This window comes from Peromyscus maniculatus, chromosome 12 (assembly GCF_049852395.1).
Source record: "Peromyscus maniculatus bairdii isolate BWxNUB_F1_BW_parent chromosome 12, HU_Pman_BW_mat_3.1, whole genome shotgun sequence".
NCBI classification, from domain to species: Eukaryota; Metazoa; Chordata; class Mammalia; order Rodentia; family Cricetidae; genus Peromyscus; species Peromyscus maniculatus.
The window spans coordinates 21,624,491-21,631,022 of NC_134863.1; positions in this window are offsets into that span (position 1 = coordinate 21,624,491).

Below are 6,532 nucleotides of genomic sequence, written 5' to 3' on the forward strand. Positions count from 1 at the left end.
TTCCTGGATCTCGCTTTGTAGACCAGGCTGGCCTCGAACTCACAGAGATCCGCCTGGCTCTGCCTCCCGAGTGCTGGGATTAAAGGCGTGCGCCACCACCGCCCGGCTCTTTGTCATTCTTTTTTTTTTTTTTTTTTAAGATTTTATTTATTTATTATGTATACAGTGTTCTGTCTGCATGTATGCCTGCAGGCCAGAAAAGGGCACCAGATCTCATTACAGATGGTTGTGAGCCACCATGTGGTTGCTGGGAATTGAACTCAGGACCTTTGGAAGAGCAAGCAGTGCTCTTAACCTCTGAGCCATCTCTCCAGCCCTCTCTTTGTCATTCTTAATGAACTGTCTCTATCCAGTCAGAGAGAGTGAGAACACTTCTGTTTCCTACTTCTTGGGATTCCAACATCTTCGGGTTGACATGAACTCAGCCAGGCCTGCTAACGTAACACACACCTGTAATTCCACTCATGTGGGAGGGTGAAGCAGGAAGGTATAAACGCAAGACATACCTGGGCTACCAAGGAAGCATGAAGTCAGTTGGACAATGTAGCAACAAGACCCTTTGTGTAAAACACATCTGTAACCCCAGCAGCTACGTAGAGGTGGGAGAATCAGAGTTGGAGCTCAGGAGCCTTTCTTTCTTGTGTGTGTGTGGGGGGGGGGGGGGGCGGATGTAGCCCAGTGGTAGCCAAGCTGCTCATCTTGTGTGAGGCTCTAGGTCCCGTCATGAAGTGGGGAGAGGGAAGGAGAAATTCAAAGGCTGCTCATGCAGTCCCGCTGGATGACTCCCCTGCCTAAAGAGGGGCTTTTTGCACAGCAGGGCAAAGCCAGCTCTTCCGCGGCGCTGAAGCACCAGGCGGGCATCTCGACACCTGTCACCCTGTACCCTGGGCTGCGTCTCCAAGTGCCCGTGTCACATTCCAAAGAAGCTCCTCGAAGCCTGGCCTTGACGGGCCTCCTGTACAGTCAGTCGTTAAAAACTTCCCCTGACCTTTGTAGCTGCTTCCTGCGAGCCTCTGAGGGACGGACTGCCAGCCACCCGTGGCCTGTTTTCAGAGCTGGCAGCTTTGGCTTCTAGAGCAAACAGAGAACAAGCCCAGCCTCCAGGGTGATCTCCTGAGGTTTTTTTTTTTTTTTTTTTAGGGTTCCTAGTTCCAAAAGAAGATTGTTTTCATGGGAAGGATTAGTAAGGTAGTTGGGAGCCCGAATGCCACATTCAGGTAGATAGACTCTTACAGCTATAACCCATAAGTCTCTAATCTCAAGATCTGGATAGCCAGAAGGCTGTAATCTTCTATTTGCTTAAGACAGTTGCTTCCTTGTAAGTTAGGGGAGGGGGAGGGGCTTTGGCTCTTATTTACTTTTATTTTTTTTTTCTCAAAGCAACGGTGCCTCCGCAGAGTTAGTAAGTTAAGGCAATACTGACTGCCAGCCGCCGTGTGGGAGTTCCACCGCCAAAGAATTTCTTCCTTAGACTTTTCAAAAGGGAGCCTGTCCAAGACACGCCTTCAGCTCGGCTTCACCTGTAATCTAATCCAGGGGAGGAAGCCGACTCCAAATAGCTCAAGGTTCCTCAGACTCCTCAACAGCTGCCACCACCAAAGGAAAGCAAGCCAGGCTCTAGGGCGGAGAGGAACTCGGACACTGTGTCAGCTCCGTGACACATGGCCTGCCACCGAAGGCCTTAGACGGACCCAAATAGTTCCTGTTAGCAGCCAAGCAACACCGAGGTGGAACCTCTCGGGAACTGAACTGCAAGTTCGCTATTCACATTTGATCTTGGTCAAAAGGCCAAGAAGCCGCGCCTGTAAGAAGAGAAAAAAGGAAAGGAAAAAAGGAAGGAAGAAACAGGGTCACACTGTATAGCCTGGGTAGGCTGCAACTTGAGAGTCTTTTGTCTCAGCCTCCCCAGGGATGAGATGATACACACGGAACATCATGCCTTGAAAGTTCCATTCATCTATCTATCCATTCATTTATTTGGAGGCAGCGTCTCCTGTAGCTCACATTTGGCATCAAATTCACTATGTAGCTAAGGCTATGACGGGAGCCATGAGCCTAAGTGACCCTTGACACACATGCTGCCATATTTAGGCTTCTCTCCTCTTTTTCTAGATCTAGGCCTTGCTTAAGGCTCCATAGCACCAGAACCTCTTCTCACAGATACCAGAACCTCTTCTCAGGAACCAGGTGACCGCGCTGCAGTTAGACAATTAGGCAAGAATAGATAATCCCCATAGCAACATTCCCTCCTGGCTGAACAACCCATGACTAAAGTCCCCTCCCTGCTTGCATTCCCATTTGCCCCCCCCCCCATATGCCTTAAGAGGAAAATAAAATTTTGGAGCTTGATCAGACATCCTGTCTTGCTCTCATTCTTTGTGTCTCTTGTCCCTCTCATTCGCCGGCCCTCCCTTCAGGTCCCCGTTGAAGACCCCGCTGGCGGGGACAAGGCTGGCCTTAAATAACACACGATATAGCTGAGGTTGGCACTGAACTACTGATTCTCCTGTCTCTTCCTTCCAGGAACAGGGATCACAGTCATTGTTAACATTCTGGTCTGCCTCTTGGGGCCCAGCGTCCTGACATCATCTCACATAAAGTCCCCTTTAAAAGAAAAACCCCTCCCCCTTCTCTCTCTCTTCCTCTCTCCAGCTCTCTCCTTCCATGAGGCAGTGAGCACCTTTGCTTCTCTCTCTCTCTCCCCCCACTTCCCTTCCCCCTTTAATAATAAAACTTTCCACATGGATGCCGCGTCTGCATGGTGTAACTTTTCACCACACCGTGCCGCTGCCACTGCATCTGTACGTCGGGGCTGACTTTTCCCCACACCAGTTTCACAAGTCATGAATCAGGAAGCTTTTTTTGTCTCGCTATGCTGCTCAGGCTAGCCTTGAACTCAAGATGGTCTTCCTGCCTTAGGCTCCTGAACGCTGGGGTAATAAGTGTGTGCCATCATGCTCAGCAAATGTATAGGCGATTTTATTTTCCAGTGATATGGGTTGAACCTAGTATATGCCAGACCAGCGCCCTACCCACTGAGCAAGAGCCTAAAAACCCTAAACTTATTTAAAGGTAAATTTAAGTACAATTATGACCTTAGTTTGTTTTTAGGTTTTTAAGATTTATTTTGTTTTATGTGTATGTGTGTCGGCCTGACTGTATGAAATGTGTAACACAGACATTGCAGGTGTCCATGGAGACCAGAAGAAGTTGTCATATCTTCTGGAACTGGAGTTACAGACAGTTGTGAGCTGTCTCGGGGAACTGAACCCAGGTCCTCTGCAAGAACAGCAAGTGCTCCCGACTTCTGAGGCATCTCTCCAGCCCTCTTGGCTTGTTTTTAAATACAGGAGCTCCTGAGTTTATGATGCAGTCTGTAATGATAAATCTGTTGTAGACTTGAAATATCTTATGTTGAAAATGCCTTAATATGCCAGGTGCAACTGAACATCCCAGCTCAGCCACACAGTAGATTGCTTCCCTTGGCCCTACACATATATCACGTGCACACATAATAATAATGGGCCAGGTGGCTGCGGCACACCCCTTTAATCCCAGCACTGGAGGCAGAGGCAGATGGATCTCTGTGAGTTCAAGGCCAGTCTGGTCTACAGAGCGAGATCCAGGAAAGGCGCAAAGCTACACAGAGAAACCCTGTCTTGAACAAACAAAAACAAAACAAAAGAAAATCAGAATCATATTCATCTTTTCACACACACACACACACACACACACACACACACACCACATACTGCACAATAACAATGTTTTGCATATCATAGTCAGAAAATAGGACTCGAGAAACAACCCCCAAGAAGGTAGGAACTTAAAAAAAAAAAAAAAAAGAGGGTAGGAACTTTATCCATTCAGTCCTTTTCCCAGCAGCCAGGACAAGAAGCAGCAGGTAGTACACTCAGAAGATGATAAAGAACTGGAAAGATGGACAACTCAGCCGTAAAGAGCACTCTATCAGAGGACCAGAGTTCCGTGCCCGCACTCCATCAGGTGGTTCACAAACACCTGTGCCTTTGGCTTCAAAGGCCCCCACTCCCGCTTCTGGACTGGAGTAGCCCAACTCAGAGAGCGCAGGCAAAAGTAACATCCTTGAACCAAGGGCATACAACAGCCGGCGGGAATAACTGGGGAACCCCAGCGGCCACTGTCCGGCTGGGGGTCTCCACTGCGGGCTCTGGGGAGACAGCTTTCCCTCTGAGCATGAACTTTCAGCTCCTCCTTCCTAATGCAGACATCTTTATGCCACAGGATAAACAAGGGTAACGGCTGTTGGAAATGGTTGCCTTTAAGCTGTTCTCAATGCTTCTAAACTTCCCTAGTCCTTTGGCTGTTCTCTTTTCTCTCTGCTTTAGGGTGAGAGGGCCAGCCCACTCCAACAGTCTTGGAAGACACTTGAAATAAACATGCCGGAGTCCGGCATACAAATGTGTCTCCTTCCCTCCCAAAGTCTCTTCTAGCCTGGTGGTGGTGGCGGCGGCGGCGGTTTAATCCCAGCACTCGGGAGGCAGAGGCAGGCAGAACTCTGTGAGTTCCGAGACCAGCCTGGACTACAGAGGGAATTTCAGAATAGCCAAGGCTAAACAGAGAAACCCTGTCTCAAAATGCCACCCACCCCCAAAAGTCTCAGTAAATGGAAACAGTAAGTGACAATTTACTAATATAATTTATATTATGTTTGTTAGGACTCAGGCTGCCTAACTATCCAGAAATGAGCTCAAGCTGGACTAAAGGATTCTGGCTGTGAGATATAAACCGGCATTCCTCAGGGACTTGTGAAATCAGCTCCTGTATATCAACAAGAGTCATTTTCCTTACCTCTGGCTAAAAGAACATACGGCTACCTATGGTGCCTATCAGCATATCAAAACTCATGCTGGCCACCAGGTTCCCTCCGTATCCCAAGTAATATATTTCAAAGTCCACAATAAAATCCTGGCCCTTCCCAGCTACTCGTCCTCCTTATAATCCACATGAGTCGTCCACCACCACCACCAACCTCTTGCTCTCTGGCTATCATGCTCTCTATTCTTTTCCACTCTTCCACTTCCTTAGCCCTGGCCATATCAAGTCTGTTTTTCTATTTCTCTGCTCTGGACTCTTCCAGATGCCTCTGGATGTTTTTTTCTCTCTTATTCACAAATAAAACTCTTCCCCTAATAATGCGGCCATGTGGGCAAATTTCTTTACTCCCTCACATACCATGTTCATGGATCAAAGTTCTTTTGAAGACTGCAGAGATAGCTCAGTCAGGAAAGTGCTTGTCTTACAAGCCCAAAGACTCCAGTTCAATCCCCAGACCCCACATGAAAAGAGAGGTGTGATAGGGTTTCATTTGTAATCCTTACCCTAGGAAGACAGAGTCCAGAGGATCCTTGGAATTGCCTAGCCAGGCAGTGAAACCTAATTGTAAGTTCCTGGCCAATGAGAGGCCATGTCTCAGAAGTGGCTGGCACCCGAGGAATGACACTAAAGGTTGACTTAGGTCCCCACACTCAGACAAATATGGATGCACACTTGCACGTGCACACACACACACACACACACACACACACACACACACACACAGAGTTTTCTTTTTAAAAGTTTGTTTCTTCTACTCTAGATTTTCTTTAGCACTGGAAACTATACCACTGAGTCACATCCCTGTAACATGAATTGCTAAACGGTCTTATTAATACAAAATCCAGAGCCAGATATTGGGGTGAAAGCTGAAAGATAGGAGAAGCAGAACAAGCCACAGCCAACCTCACCTTGCCTACTCCTCAGCTGATCCTGTTTCCACGAATCCTCAGACTGAAAGCCTCTGAGTCCTCACCACTGAGGGTCTCAGTTGAACTACTGCTTAGTTCCTGTCTCCTCACACCTTATATACCATTCTCCACCCAGCCATGTCACTTTCTGGAATTAAAGGCTTGTGTGCTTTCCAATCAAAGGCATGAGATCTCAAGTGCTGGGATTAAAGGTGTGTGCCATCACTGCCTGACTCTGTTCCCACTGTGACCTTGAACTCACAGAGATCCAGACAGATCTCTGCCTCCCAAGTGATAGGATTAAGGGTGTGTGCCAACACTGTCTGGCCTCTATGTCTTTATTTGTTTTTTGTTTTTTGTTTTTTTCGAGACAGGGTTTCTCTGTGTAGCTCTGCGCCTTTCCTGGGACTCACTTGGTAGCCCAGGCTGGCCTCAAACTCACAGAGATCCGCCTGGCTCTGTCTCCCGAGTGCTGGGATTAAAGGCATGAGCCACCACCGCCCGGCTTCTGGCCTCTATGTCTTGTGTGTTTATCTTGTGTATATATTCCACCTACTGGGCACATATATATCTGTGTATGGTCAGAACAATGATTTCTTCTTTTTTTTTTTTGGTTTTTTCGAGACAGGGTTTCTCTGCGTAGTTTTGCGCCTTTCCTGGAGCTCACTTGGTAGCCCAGGCTGGCCTCGAACTCACAGCGATCCGCCTGCCTCTGCCTCCCGAGTGCTGGGATTAAAGGCGTGCGCCACCACCGCCCGGCCCAATGA